The following is a 15,077-nucleotide window of genomic DNA, read 5'->3' as shown; positions in this document are numbered from 1 at the left end:
AGACCCTGGACAAATAAAAGTTTGTCTTTTGCTTTTGCACTTCGCTTTTGAGGTTGTTTATGTTGTTTTGTGCATTCATATAAGAGAAGGATATTTCTCTCCCATTTAAATGACCAACGTACGTTTTAAACAGCAAGTAAATGTTTGTAGTTATTAGGCCTACTATGCAGATTCATGCAACTCTGTTAATACAATAGACCAGTGTTGCTCTTGACCAAGTTAGAGATATATAAAGAACAGGATGACTTAAAACTTCCTTTTTCTGAGCTGAGATAAAAAAAAAGAACTTAAGCCCCATAGAGTCTGCAAAAAAAAGGTTGTTATACATATGAATGTTTTCTATAACTCATTGCAACAGTTGACTAATTTAGAGTAACTTTTTTTTTCTAGCCAAGCAATCAATGTTTCTGTTGTTAATGGATTTTCTCTCCAGGATTAATTAATTGCCTATGCCTTAAATCTTGTAAACACCAACCCAATGGCCCAACACTACATTTATAGCAGTTTGTATTGGTTACCATTTTTAGATGTTATCTTTATTTAGCTGGATATTTACTGAGGCAGAAAAAGGACCCTTATGATGCCTAACAGTACAGCAGCAGTGGCTCACTCAGGAATTAAACTTTGGGTTGCAAGTGCTGCTTGCTCCATACCACCACAGCACACTGCTGCCTACTAGCTGAAGTGGTGAATCTTGGAGGGCAATACCATTTGCAGTCCAAGCGCACACAGGACTGATTGTCCTTTCCTGAATCTGCTTTATTAAATCAGGGTCTGTTCTGCTATGAATTAATAAACAGTAAACTGTTTATTACAACACTGGGTTAAACAATGTCCAGTTTCTACATTCAATAAATGTGATTAGAGGCAAATTGGTGATGGAGGCCTTTTCCAGTTTAGCTGGTACAGAATTTTGTTTAATGTTAGAATTTAAAATATGAGCCTCACTATCTGCCCCTGTTTGATTCTGAGTGTCCATGAATAAACCCTGCAAGTTTGCCTTGATTGATTTGTACAATGGTGAATGTTTTCATCATTAATTTTTGGATTGTTAATTCCACCAGTCTGCTGTTAGCCCACTGGGGAGTGAGGGGATATATGTGAACAATTATCAGACATTAAATGTATCCCCATCCACTCGAGCTAGGACACTATGCCTTATAACTTCAGGATGGGCTGTCCTTCGCTCATGGGGTTGCATATCTCGCCCCACCACTGCTAGATCTGGCCTCAAAGTGGTGGAATGAATGTCCCGTAATGGTCAATGCTGCAGACTTGTAATTTTCTTCTGCAATTTTCTTCTGCTTGATGGCTAAGGCTAAGCTGCTCTGGGCTTGGTTAAAATTTGAGTGGAAAACCTCCTGAGAGCACCAGTTTGCTGTTAGAAGTGTTGTTGGTCACCCAGTGGAGGGAAGTCTTTCCATTCAGGTCTCCTTCCAAGCAGGAGACCTATGCCCCATTGCAGTGAAGGGGGACAAAATCTTTCAGATGAGACATTAAACTGAGCATTCTGGTGCAAGATGTTTGCTCGTCACCCAGGTAAGTGCTACACATTAGCGGTGGTTACGGCGAGTCTTAACTTTGAAAGGCGGTGTTTAAATGTAATCTGTCATTATTAAGACCCAGCCCCACTGCATCCTGGCATCCCTGCACAACTGCAATTTAAATCTTTCCTTTTTTATGTAGTACCTGTGCATTTGCTAAAATGAATTTGATCACTTTTGTACTCGCTGTTTTCACAAAAGTACTCGTTGAACTGTGTGTGCACGTGTGTTGAATTGACACATGCTCAGATGCACTCTTTCGTGTTCTGCATGAACTCTAGCTATTGTGACCTTACTCAACGCACTCTTGTACTTTCGCTTTGTAAGTCCAGATAAGAGCATCTGCCAAGAATGTAAAATGTGAATGAAATGAACACGGTCTGCACCTTTAGCCCTGCAACATTTGCTTTTTTAATGCCTCATTGAAATAGAGCATGGTGGCATTACATTTACATTTACATTTATTCATTTGTCAGATGCTTTTATCCAAAGCAACTCACAAGTGACATCATACAGAGCCAGGCATGCTACAAATGTTCACTTCAAGAGAAGTTTAAAGTGACACCCCTTTAACTCTCTGATGGCTCAGTGGATATATGCTGCTTGCTGACAGCCGGCCAATATTACATACGCAGGTTTTTTGTGGGGTCGGGGTGGATGTGGACTATATTTGTGTAGCCCTAAATGGCAAATAGCAAACCCAGTGGATTTTTCTAGCAGACCTGGTGGATCTTAATTCCAACCTTCTGGTTGTTTACATGTGTCTCAGAAATAATAGAACATGTAAACATATCCAACCCACTCTAGCATGGCTTCATTGGCTCTCTGTACTTTTCACAACGTACTACATGAGTTCAGCTTGAAGTTACAAAGTGCAGTTGTTATGCAGCGTATGCCAGTGTTTTGCTTTTCCCAGCAAAAAGGGCTCCTAACCCCACACAAAGCAAAGTTGCAGAAGCTTTTTTTTTACATAGTGCTAATGCTGACAAATGAGGTGTCTCAGCTTTATGCAAAACAGAAACTGTCTCAGTATTTAAATGTAGTGTTTCACCCTCTCAGACTGTCATTTCAATAATGTCTGAGTTAGGCAGAGAAGGTCCAGCTGATATTTCTGTGGGCCTCTTTCTGTTCTGATTCTAACAGTGTGTCCTAGGGAGGTCCCATTACCGATTGCTGTTACAGGCCTTCATTTTCTTTCAATAGTTACAATGCATTCTAGTGAATACCACAGAATTTCTATACATTGGACTAAACAGTCAGCTCAGTATGTGTCATACTGAAAATTGTGTCTCTGCCATTGTTGAAGCTACAAATGCTGTCATTTGCTGGCATGCTATGAACATTCTTGAAGGAGCGTCGTTTAAAACCCAACATCCATAGCCAGCACAGGAATACCGACAGCACAGGAACCTCCTGTTAAAGGTTTGGACACCGTGTTGCTGAGCAGAGTTTGAACTCACTGGGCTATTAGAGGTGAAGCATCACGGTTGTGTAGGCACCATATTGTTATTATCCAGATTAGTACTTTTTCTTTATTTCACCCGTTTAATAAAAACAGGAATACAATGCAGAAGGACTATCAAACAAAAGACACAAACTTTGGCAGGGAAGCCCACCATATAAAGTCAGTTTGGCCTCATGGTGGTGCTATAGAGCCAGGTAATTTGCTACACAAGCCATTCTGTGTGCCTGCTCATATTAAACAAGTTAAGCTGCACTTGCATTTTTTGCATTTTTACAAGTGCATGTTAATTTTCCACTTAAGATTTCTATCCTCTTGGCTGACTGTCCAATCTCCTCCTAGACCATTTCACATATTGACACATGATTCTCACCAATACATTATAGCACTGATTCTCAATCCTGCTCCTGGGACCCCCCTGCTCTGCACATTTTTCATCTTTCCCTGCTCTACCTACCTGACTGAACTCATCAGTGGCACTTTTGATTAGCTGAGCACACCTGATTTAATCAAGAGCTCACACTAATTTCAATCAGGTGTGTTTGGAGCAAGAATGGATAGAAGATATGCAGGACAGGGGGGCTCCAGGAGTAGGATTGAGAAACACTGCATTATAGGATGCACCACTTGAAAATTTACTCACGGAATCTTTTTTGTGTTGAAGATAATGGCTAACATGAACTAATGCTTTTGCACTGTTTGCGCGTAATATGCAGTTTAGGATTAAAATTGCAGCTGTTGATTGGTTGATAAGCTGACTGGTATTATTTTTGACATGAATGAAAATAAGTGATATCTCTTGCACTGCTAGTTGGGACAACGACACTATAATGGTAAGGATCAGGGCTTATAATCTAAAGGTTTCTGGTTTGGTTCTTCTGTGGGACAGTACATCATAGGTTAGAAACTTGGCCTGAGCTGGCTCAGTAAATCTCCAGCTGTGTGAATGGAAAATACAGTATGTTAACATTGCTCCATAAGCTACATCTGTCACTCTTTATTTTAAAAGATAGGGTCAATTGAAAACTAATTATTTTTTGCAATGACAACCTAGGCGGGGGAATTATTTTGTCAATTAACTCAGGGGATATTAAATGGCCAGACTGAAACAGCCTCGGAATTTTGCCAGAACACTCCACCATTACTACTACTAATTATCATTATAAATGATGATGATGATGATGATGATAATAATAATAATAATAATAATAATAATAATAATAATAATAAATATTATTATCATTATTATTATTATTATTATTATTATTATTATTACTATTGTTATTGTTATTATTGCACAGGCAGAATGGGCACACCATTAATTCAGCTTTTGCTAGAGGACCCTTTTCCTTTCCCTTACCTCTGGCTTCCTTAATGGCGACATTTTTTCCTTCAGGAGTTTTTGCCTTTGAACCCTTATCTAACTTAAATTTGGGTCTACTTTTTGTCCTCATTTACATTCAGCCTAATTAGAATGTTCCGACTGAGAGTTACCCCCACTGTTTCAGGCTGGGAATGATTAAATGATTCCCTCCCTAATTTGGTTTGATGTAGAAATGCACCAGTCCTTTTTGCAGATGCCCTTTGCAATGTCATGGGCACTGCACTGGAGAAATCAGAGACTTGATACATCTCTTACTTTGGAGGTCAATTAGTCTGCTATGCCAGGAGGCCTCTGGGCATTACCAAAACACAGGCATGCTGGTGTAAAAAACACTCTCATTAATTCATATATTAAATTCTAAACATTTTCAAAATGCTGTGCTTTGTGTCAAATGGTCTGGTCATTTCATTTGTGCATTTTCTTTTTGGTTTCATTGCACGTAAGATCAGTGCATATGTCAGCTGAGGATGAACATCAGTTTAAGCAACAGTTGATCTGGAACTGGTGTGTTCTCTAAACACAAACACCCCCTGAAACCAACTGATTTTGGATATGATTTGTCTGACTCACAATCAGTTTTGCCATCTGTCATTGACTTCACTAGTCTGTCAAAAGACCGCTTGACCTCGACCGTGTTTGTTTTGCCCATATATTATGAGCAAGGTACCTTCGTTTGTTGTAAACATGACATGTGTGACTGTAAAATCATAGACAAAACACCAAAAAAACTCTTTTAAAATGTATGTTCCACAAAATAAAATGTATCTCCGGTACGCACAGTGTACTTGCGACTGTAGTTACACTTGTTATTTCATTAACTAAACACTAGAGGCCAGGACTGATTTACCTTTCAAGAAACATTTCTTTGCATCATTCTGCTCAGTAGCCTGTGTTTTTCCATCCAGCTAACACTAGGGGGCCTTTTCATGAAGAAGAAACTTTTTCATGAAAGAAGTTCCATGAGACCATTTGAAACGCATTAAAAATGAAGGACAATGGCATTACAATGGTAATATTCTTACTTGTGTATTTTAAACAATACAATCAGGAGGCATTGTTTTCAACAGGTGGAATTTTTAAGGACATAATAAACCATATTGTTTTGGGTTGCTTTTAAACAAAAGGGCTTGATTATCTAACTGGACAGATAAGCAGCTGCTTATAACCAGAATATCAAATCTTAACTTTAAGTTAATTTAAATGGGATAATTTCAACACATGTTCTTGACAGAAGTACTTACTTGAGCCAGTTACACTTCAAAGAGCAATATCTGTACATAAAAATGATGAAGCAATTTGGAAAGAGTTTTTAATTTTGTTATTAACCCTTTAAAACATGATTCTAATGCAGGCGAATGAAGAGGCTGAATGTGCAAAGTCCATACTGATAAATAGTGTTAGGGACACCTCCTGACCAGTACAGTGCTTCACCCCTAAGAATGAGTTGATCCGTTCCCAACCCACAAACCGGTCAGTTTGACCCGTTCCACGTTCAGGTAATTTTATTTACTGTGTGCATATACACAAGATTATTGCCAAGGTCAGCCAGAGATGTGTAGCTTTACAAAATGAGGGTAAAAAAAGACCTTGAGGATGATGAACCATTAGTGAAGCCCTGCTCATAAAATAACCTGTTTACCTGGCAACAATGAGTCACCCAATCAACATTAGGCTGAAGAACATAATGGGTACAGCTCTTAAATGTGCCATGTGTAGTGTCTTCATTGTGTCACAAGGCTATTTAGAATGTAGGTATTATCCTCAAAATAAGTCAAGAGAGTATACTCCTGTGAAATTACACACACTCTGCCTGAATTTCCACTGTCAATGAATACTTGCCTGTATTGTTCTCTATCACATGCACATATTCACATGTTCCATAAACACGGTGCAGTCTGACCTTATTTCACTTGGTACCTGGAGAATAACTTAGACATTTTACTTTATTTGAAATGAGCAGGTCTAAACACACAAAAATAGACTCAAGAAAGAGCAACACATATATAGAATATGCATTATCTTTATTGCACCTGATAAGTGAAGAGCGCAGATCAAACATATACACACACACACACACACACACACTATCTGGAACAAAACCATTTCCAAGTAGCAGTATATTTATCACCCTGATGAAGGCAGGGTCATACCAAAATGACATCTCTGTTGTAAATCAAAACAAAATAAGAACACAAAGCCTCATTTCTCTTCTTTTTATTACCTTGCACAATAACGGGACCAGCACTTCGGCAAGGGCACCTCCGTGCCACTGCCAAAGGCATGACAGATGTCTCATGGCCTGGAAGAACTGCGTTAAACCCTGGTGCCTGCAGACCACCTCCCCAATGGGGCTGTATAAGTCCACCCTCAGGCCTGGTGAGGGCGACCCCAAGGACTCTAATTGAAAGCACAAGGCTGGGGCAAAAACAACAAACAGAAAACATATGGAAGGGCATCAGCTGATCAAAAGCTTTGGCATGTCCAGGTCAGAAAGCCAGTGATTCTTTCTCCTTCCCCTATACATTTGTGTTATTTCAGAGATGGGAGACAAATAGTGCACTATGATAAATGAAATGGATCAAATGGACACAGGGCTCATCTTTGAGCTCCACTCGATACCTAAAAGGTCAGTTCTTATTTTCTCTTGGTCCTCCACATACACCCTGTAGTTGCTCACACAGGCTTCTGGGATTCAGATATAACAGATGAATGTGGCTTTATTAAAGTGTAGTCCATGGAGCAGCAGCAGCTGCAGTTTTTGGCCACCACCACCTGAAAACATAAACCCTCTCATGCAATATATCTGAAAGATTAAAGATTTTTAAGGGTTAACTTAGCACAACACCTGTACTACTGTGTGCTAGGCTTTAGCACACACAATGCATCCACTAACCCATTCCACTCACCCCTTCCTTGTGTGTCTTTTTCTGTAAAGCTCGGTAATGCATAAATACAGCATACAAAATTTTGCTGTTCATTTCAACAACATGTGTAGTTCCTTTTGCTCCATGAACACGAGTGAGTTAACATCAGAACAGAATAAATCTACAAAGTAGTTATTACTGTCACCCTCTCCCCCCTGCGTGACCGCTTATGAGGATGGCGATTCACTGTGGAGCCATGCTAAATTATTACATTTAGAAAGGAGGAGGACAATCTTGCAAAGAAATTTGCCCAAATCTCTGGTTAATAACTAGGGGTTGCAGCTGAGGGATGCGTCTCAGTTGAATAGGTGGAGACTTGGAGCTACGGTCTGGAGCACATTTTGAGATGTGGGGGTGTATGCAAAAAGGCTCATCGTGATGCTACACCTGATGTGACGGCAGGTAGTATTGTTCGGTGATTCATACACACCCCTGTTCCTGATTTGCATGCCATTAAGATGACATATAAGAGGACATCTGTGACAAGGAGCAGGCGGGCTCGGCGGCAGGAGAAAATACAGAGAGGTGTAACTGCAATCCACGGTGGTGCACAAAAAGTCATAAATACTATGTAGACATCAGGATATAAGGAGACAACTGGGGGTGCACTGGGGTCCATCTGGGGGTGCAATGCACCCCTAAACGCCCCCATAGCGCCAGGCCTGGGAGCAGGGCGAATCCAAATGCAGAGATGACTCAGGACACGAGAGGTTTGGTTCAAAGGAAATAAAGTTAACCTTACTGGAGACTCAGGTGAAACAAAACAGGGTAGGTGTTTAAGGGCAGTGTTTAAACAACAAAGAACACAGGTGTAAACAATAACTAATTAAGAAAGGTGAAGGAAATTAACTAAATGAGACATAGAACACAGGATGTTACGTGGCCATCCGGTGGCTAACCTAGGAAGTAGTAGCCATATCCCTGCCATGGTACAACTGTTAAAAGTGAATAACTGGCCACATTTGGGCTTTAACAGGTGGGTGATGTATGTGATGTATGTATTGCTTATTGCAATACATGAAACATGAAACCATTTCTGAAAAAAGGAAACAGTTTGTCTTCAATCCTTTCGTTAAGTAATGGCAACAGCGCCAACTGGTGGTTAAAAATATATGGCATGAATATTTGAGAGGAAATGGTGTGGGACAGCAGACTGGAGGTTTTTGCATTTACTTTTCCAAAAACCTGGCAGGAAGCCCAGTGTGGTGTCTACTGAGAGATGCGACAAAGGCATTTGCTGTGAAATACCGACAATTAATTAACAGCGTTAATAACTTCAGTGAAGCTGTTGGTTGTTTTTAAAACTGGAGCTTGAGAAATCCACACTAAATGCAATCAGTCCCCAACCAGACTTATGACACAGAAAAAAATAGCTATCTTGCCTGGCTTGTGATATTGTCTAATTAATTCTGCCCTCTGTTTGAAGAGCAGTCATTGATCCAGCAAATGATCTTCATTTGTCAAACACTAAAACACTGACAGCCACGAATGATATTAATATACAACAGACAAAGAGACAGAGAGAGCCAGCTGTCAGTTATGCTGTCTTTGAGGTCACATCGCCTGCACCCACACACAGCTGCTAGAATTACATCCTTGTTGGTGGACTCATTCAATCAACACTGGAGGGAGAATTCAATGTCAGTTGTACTATTTTCAGATGACAGGAAATGGAAGTCATTGTTGTGCTCTCAGTGTATTAGATTTTACCATAGACTGACAAGGATCAGGCTAAAGATAGCAAGTGGCTAAAGCACAGTATGGATGGTTTACACATGACAGTAGGCTTAGAATTTTGTAAATCAAGCACTTCTGGAGCCTCATAAGAGACACGGGCACATGCCCTGAAGAGCAGGAGGCTGCCATTTGAAACACACAGCATATATATATATATATATATATATATATATATATCGCCTCTGCACACATCTGTGACTAGCTGAGTTGGTTGAGGTCCTAGTTCTGGACATGTGCTGAGCCCTATGGCCCATGTTACTTACACTTTGAAATTGAGGATGGGCTGTGACACTCTAGCAGTTTTACTTATATGACAAATAGCACATATTCGCTTACGATTGTAAAGAGAAAAAAGCAGGGCCAAGGCACAAGGCACAATAATCTGGTTGTAACTTGGCATCATGTGAATATGAACAATTTAAGGGCTGTTAAGATCGACATTTTGATCCATACTGTTTTCATTGAGTCTTCTATGCATTTTATTATTGACTTATCCTTCCATCTATTACACATTTATCTGCTTGCTAAAACCATGTCAAATACAGAGCTGTAATGCCTGTCTGGACCATGGCGAATTGCCCACAGGAACTGTCATAGAACAAAGTTGTCACCATATCAATGCTGACCATACCAAATGGTCCACAGGAACTGTCTTCAAACAAAGGATAATTACCATATCAATGCCTGTAATTCACTTTCACATCACTCTCTCAAAATACAGTCAACAACTAGAGATGTGGTCTAAATCACACATGGGTATTTATGTGAATGCTCATCTGAGCCACTGTTAGTTTGGGCGCTGTTTGTATGCATAACTCCTGGGGAATAAACCTTGTCTCTGCAAGAGTGGTCTTATCTGATTTATCTGACTGTCTGATTCACGCAGTCGAACCTAACAGGGCAGAACTAGTTTTTCTGCATGTGAGAATTTAAATACTTTCTACAGCACCAAAAGTTTTTTCTTATGTTTGATCCGAACTAGCACTAAAATAACTAAAAGGTGTCACTTGTATCAGAAGAGCTAGATTCCATTTAAGTCATGCAAGCCTTTTATTGAAGTCTTTAAGTGATTATGTATAAGTGAGTCATAGACATTATTTCATTTTTTGACTTTGATTTCCTGTTGATTCATTTTGCCAGCCAGTTCACAAAAGGAATTATTTGATACTGGATCAATTGTGGGAAACGACAGAAGGGTAGCAAGTATTAACTGCAGTGGCAGGAAACAGATGTTGAGTAATGTCATTGGCAGTCTCTGGGTATGCATACATTTTACTGTTGGCATTGGCTAATTAAAAATTTGAAGTTCTTAATTGTTGATTAATGGAAACGTCAGGAATTATAAAAGTGTTACCTGTGGTTTAGGCTTAACTGAGATTGGCTCAAAGCATTAGCTGTAAACATGAAAAAAGACAAGGATTTTTTTTTTGTAAACCAGGCTAAGAAGAACGAAACTGTCAAAACTGCAAATAGAAATGCAGGTCATGTTTCACTGAAATTGCATGCGTCATTCACCGGTGCTGTGAATGTTAACGCGGAGGAGAGGACCTGAGGTTGTCATCATGTTTATGCATTTATAAATCTGAAATTATTTAATCAGAAAGCAATGCCAGACAGACAAAGTTGTCTGTTAGCTTCTTGAAAGCCTAACTCATTCACGGGTATTGTGTGCTCAGTGTAAAATTAGTACATTTGTTTTATTTGGTGTGAGGTCCCAAAATGAAATCTGTATTGCAGATTGCAGATTCATCATCATCATCATCATCATCATCATCATCATCATCATCATCACTTTCAGCTTACATATCAAGGGCATCTTTCAAAGCTTGCATTAACCATTAACAATGTGTTTAGAGCTTCTAAAAACATTTATTAGCATGTCGCCTTGAGATTACATGGAATATTAGGTATGCCATGATACCAGTGGTTTGCAAAGGGATATTTCCATGAAAGACACATACTTACAAAGATAAGACAGAACATTGACATCTGTGTCAGTTTTTCATATAACATATGCTGTGGAGAAAAGAATGCCCCCACTCCAATTTGAAAAAGCCAACCAAATGCCTTGTTTAGCTTCAGTTAGTGAATAATCCCTCATTTTATCTGCTTCAGCTCTGTCAGATGAAAAATCTCACCTCGCATGCTTCTCCGCTCAGAGGACCAAAAAGGCGTGAAAGGGTTTGACAGAAATCGCTGCAGGATAATGTGAGCTCATTACACCGCAGATAATTTTAAAAGGTTTAACAGCCCACCTCCCAGCAACCTCATTTTCCAATGTTTTCAATGCCTGTTTAACTGTCACCCTCTTGCCCTTGGATTGCAAGTTAAGTGCCTTAAAATTGTCGCACTTGTCTTATATATCTGCACAGGGAAATGGGCAACATTGACCGCCTCAACTGCTGAGAATTCGCTAACTCTCTCGTCTGCGCCAACCAAGAGAAAAGCCTACATCCTCAGTGCCAGTTCCCCCAGGCCGTGAGTGAGTTTCAACAAGGTGTGAATATCTGTCAATCACGTCCCTTCCTTATTCCAGGATCACTCATTTTCTAGTCATTTGGTGCTTTTCTCCTTGAAAAGTATTGAACTCGACAAACGATCGCTTGAGACGAGCGACTTTCTTGGTTTCCTCTTTGGTTTGACACTCATGACTCCGACTGCAGCCAGCCCCCCAGACCACTATGGGGGCTCCCTCCCCGACCCCCTGCCCCGCCTCCATGTTCCTCATACACCTCTGTCTATGGCCATTCCCTCCTGTCCCAGTACTCTGCAGTATGGCGTAGTTGTAAAGATCAGGTCTTGTACCCCAGGGGTTGTTGGTTTGATTTACAGGTGGGGCCTGTTGTTGGATCCTTGAGCAAGGTACTTAACTGCTTCAGTGAATGTCCAGCTGTATAAGTGGGTGCTATGTGTGTTGCCATGGATATCAGTGTTATCCAAACAAATATGTAATAGCAATCTGTACGGGAACAGGGAAACAGGACTGCCTCACTACTTGCTAATTGCTCCCCATTCTGTTATCAACAAATTAATTTTCACATAGCCTCTGGCTCGCTGTTGTCAGGTGAAATCTAAAAATGACGAGGGAATTGTGTAGCTCCAGCATACAGCACCTACAGCATACCCAAGCTCTTCAACACAAGTGTCATTAAATAAAAATGATGGTTTGTTGTCTGTGTAATCTTTGGTCACTACGACAGGAAATATGTGGTCAAACTGGAAGCAGATATATGGGCCAAAATTCAGCTCAGTTCCAATGCAAAACAGCTTCATAAATTAAGCGACTTAATTATTGTCCCTCAAGATGCTGTCACGCACAGGTAACTGTCAAGATAAAGAAAACACTTGAGTAAATGAGGGATATATATTGAAAGCAGGTGCTTCCATGCAGGCATGGTTCCTGAGTTAGCAATCTGCTAACCCAGTTATTAAGTTCCTGATAAAGCAATTAACATCTCATCATGTTTAGGATCATGTATGAAAATTCTGAGCAAAATTCACAAGCAACTCTGGATCACTTGACAGCAAATGAGGCCAAGAGCAGGCAGTTTCATCAAGAACAGTCGATCAAGAATTTCTCAGAGAGGGATACTGTGGTTGAGCTGCAGTGCATAAACGTCTTATGACACCAAAATTGCAGGTTTTTCAAGTAAAGTGGTGCAAAGAACACAGGCAGTGGTCTGCTGAGTCCTGGAAAGCATGATCCAATGATTCATCCTTCACTCTGTTGTAAACAAGCCAGTAAGTGCAGGTATGGTGCATGCATGAAGAAACCCACAGGTCCGAGCACTTGTTTCCCATGGTGCAGGGCACTGGCGGTTCTGTCATGGTGTGGGGTGCATTCTCACGGCATGGCTGAGGTCCACACAACCCCTTAGAGGGCAAGGTAAATGCTAGCATCGTTAACACCTTCACCACAGGGCATGACTGGTTACTGAATAGTTTGATGAGCATAAAAACAATGTAAACCATGTACTGTGGTCTTCTCACAAGATCTAATCCCAACTGAACAGTTATGGGAAATTCTGGAGCAGCACCTGAGAGAGTGCTTTCAACTAGTATCAACAAAACACCCGAAGATAGAATTTCTCTGCAAGAAATTTTTTGCATCCCTCCAATAGAGCCCCAGACACTTGTAGAATCTGTGCTCAGGCAGGTGACTAACCAAAATGTTTAGAGCAACTATAATGGCAGCCTGTTGTAAAGCGCAAAATCAAAACATGAGAAGTAAATGGAGACTGACATCACATTGGGGATGGCAGCGTATCAGAACTATAAAGAAAATGAACTTAAGCACCTTCAAGCACTGAACAAATCAAATTCTTGAACGCTTCAGCACACAGTACACTGATTTGTTCAGTTCGTCCAGTATGCCAAACATGGTTATACATAATACAATTCAATTAGTGGAATCCAACAAAAATCTAGTTACAATGCAGTTCCCCAGCTTTTAAGAGTGATATCCTGTAGTAATTTGTGTTCACTGCCTTGCTGAATAATATAATTGTAATATAATAAAATAGCACATGAACTCCTCCGCTATCCTGAAGCTATAAACTTGAGAGAGAAAAAAATAGAGAGAGAAAAAAGTACTGAAAAGACTCTTTGTCCATCCTTCACAATGTAGTTATGGGAAGCACAAGGTCACGCAGTAACGGCTTGTGCAGAAATGGACATCACTGAAAGTGGCACACTGAAATAGAAATGTGTCCTTTCTGCTGCTCAGAGACCCTCCTACTGTCCGATACGGGGGGAAAAAATCATTTATAACTGATTTACGATCACGTTCATTGTGTGTGTTTTATTCACGACCTTGCTCCTTTTTTTTACGAAACAGAAACCTTGGATAGAAAAGCATGCGCTTCGCTAAGGCTGGCTTTGTGCTCCAGTCATTCAGGTGAATCTTTACTACTTGAAGTGAAGGCTGTGGAGATAATCCTCACTGTAACTCACAACAATTGATTGGAATTCACAACCTTGGGGGATGTTATTAAATAGTGCTTCACAATTTTAAGAAAAGTAAATTCTGCCTCATCCTCTGTATGAAATTAATGGTCTAAGGGAGAAAATAATGAGTTTGCCTTTCCAGAGGCATTCACTGAAATCATTGTAGAGTACTACGCTCGTGGACAAATGACCCATGCCAAGGCTGTTTTAAGGCTTTGTTCTGACGGCTTTCACAGTTTGTCCCTTTTATGTGATGTTCAGATACACCTCATTTTCACCCTAGAGGCTGAGGTTTGCCTGATATAAGTACTCAAAGTAATTAAATATCATATTCTGCCTACAGAAAAAAGCTAATTTTTATACAGATATCACACAGTCTGGGATAAGTGATATCCGTACACAGTTTCTTGTAAATAGGGACAAATACTGAAAATTTAGAAATGCAGCCAGCCATATGGATTTTTAAGTCTGTGTATATGAAAAAAGTTACTCTGCTAAAGCTTTTATAATATATGCACTTTTAAAATATTCCTGCACAGTCTCTCAAGGCTTAATTCACAAGCAAAGAACGAAAACATAGGGTCTTCAAGTACGATTTGCTTAGTACAATAAAACACCACTATTAAAAAACAAGAGGTATGGGCTCCCGAGTGGCTCAGTTGGTAAAAGTCTACTCTTGTTCTTAGTGTAGACTGAATGCTACGGCCCAGGTTCAAACCCAACCGGGAGCTCACGGGCGGAGCATATTTGCTTTGTTCTGCCGGGGATAGGGGTGGGTATGTCAGCAGGGGGGTTGGTCCCAATAGCAACAGTGACCCCTGCTGGTCGATCGGGCGCCTGTGGTCCACGTGCCAAAGCTGCGTACGAAATGTCTTCCTCCGACTCATCTCTGTGCTTGTGGACCGCAGTTTGAAAAGAAGCAGCAGCTGACATCACGTGTCTCGGAGGAGGGCACGTGCTTGTCCACATTCTTCCGGATTGACAGCGGCGGTTGTGAAATGGGACTAAACATCAATGATGACAAATTGGACGTTCCAGAATTTGGGGAATTGGCCATTCCAAATTGGGGAGAAAATGGG

Source organism: Megalops cyprinoides, chromosome 20 (genome assembly GCF_013368585.1).
Source record: "Megalops cyprinoides isolate fMegCyp1 chromosome 20, fMegCyp1.pri, whole genome shotgun sequence".
Classification (NCBI taxonomy): domain Eukaryota; kingdom Metazoa; phylum Chordata; class Actinopteri; order Elopiformes; family Megalopidae; genus Megalops; species Megalops cyprinoides.
Note: the sequence above shows the minus strand (reverse complement) of the source record.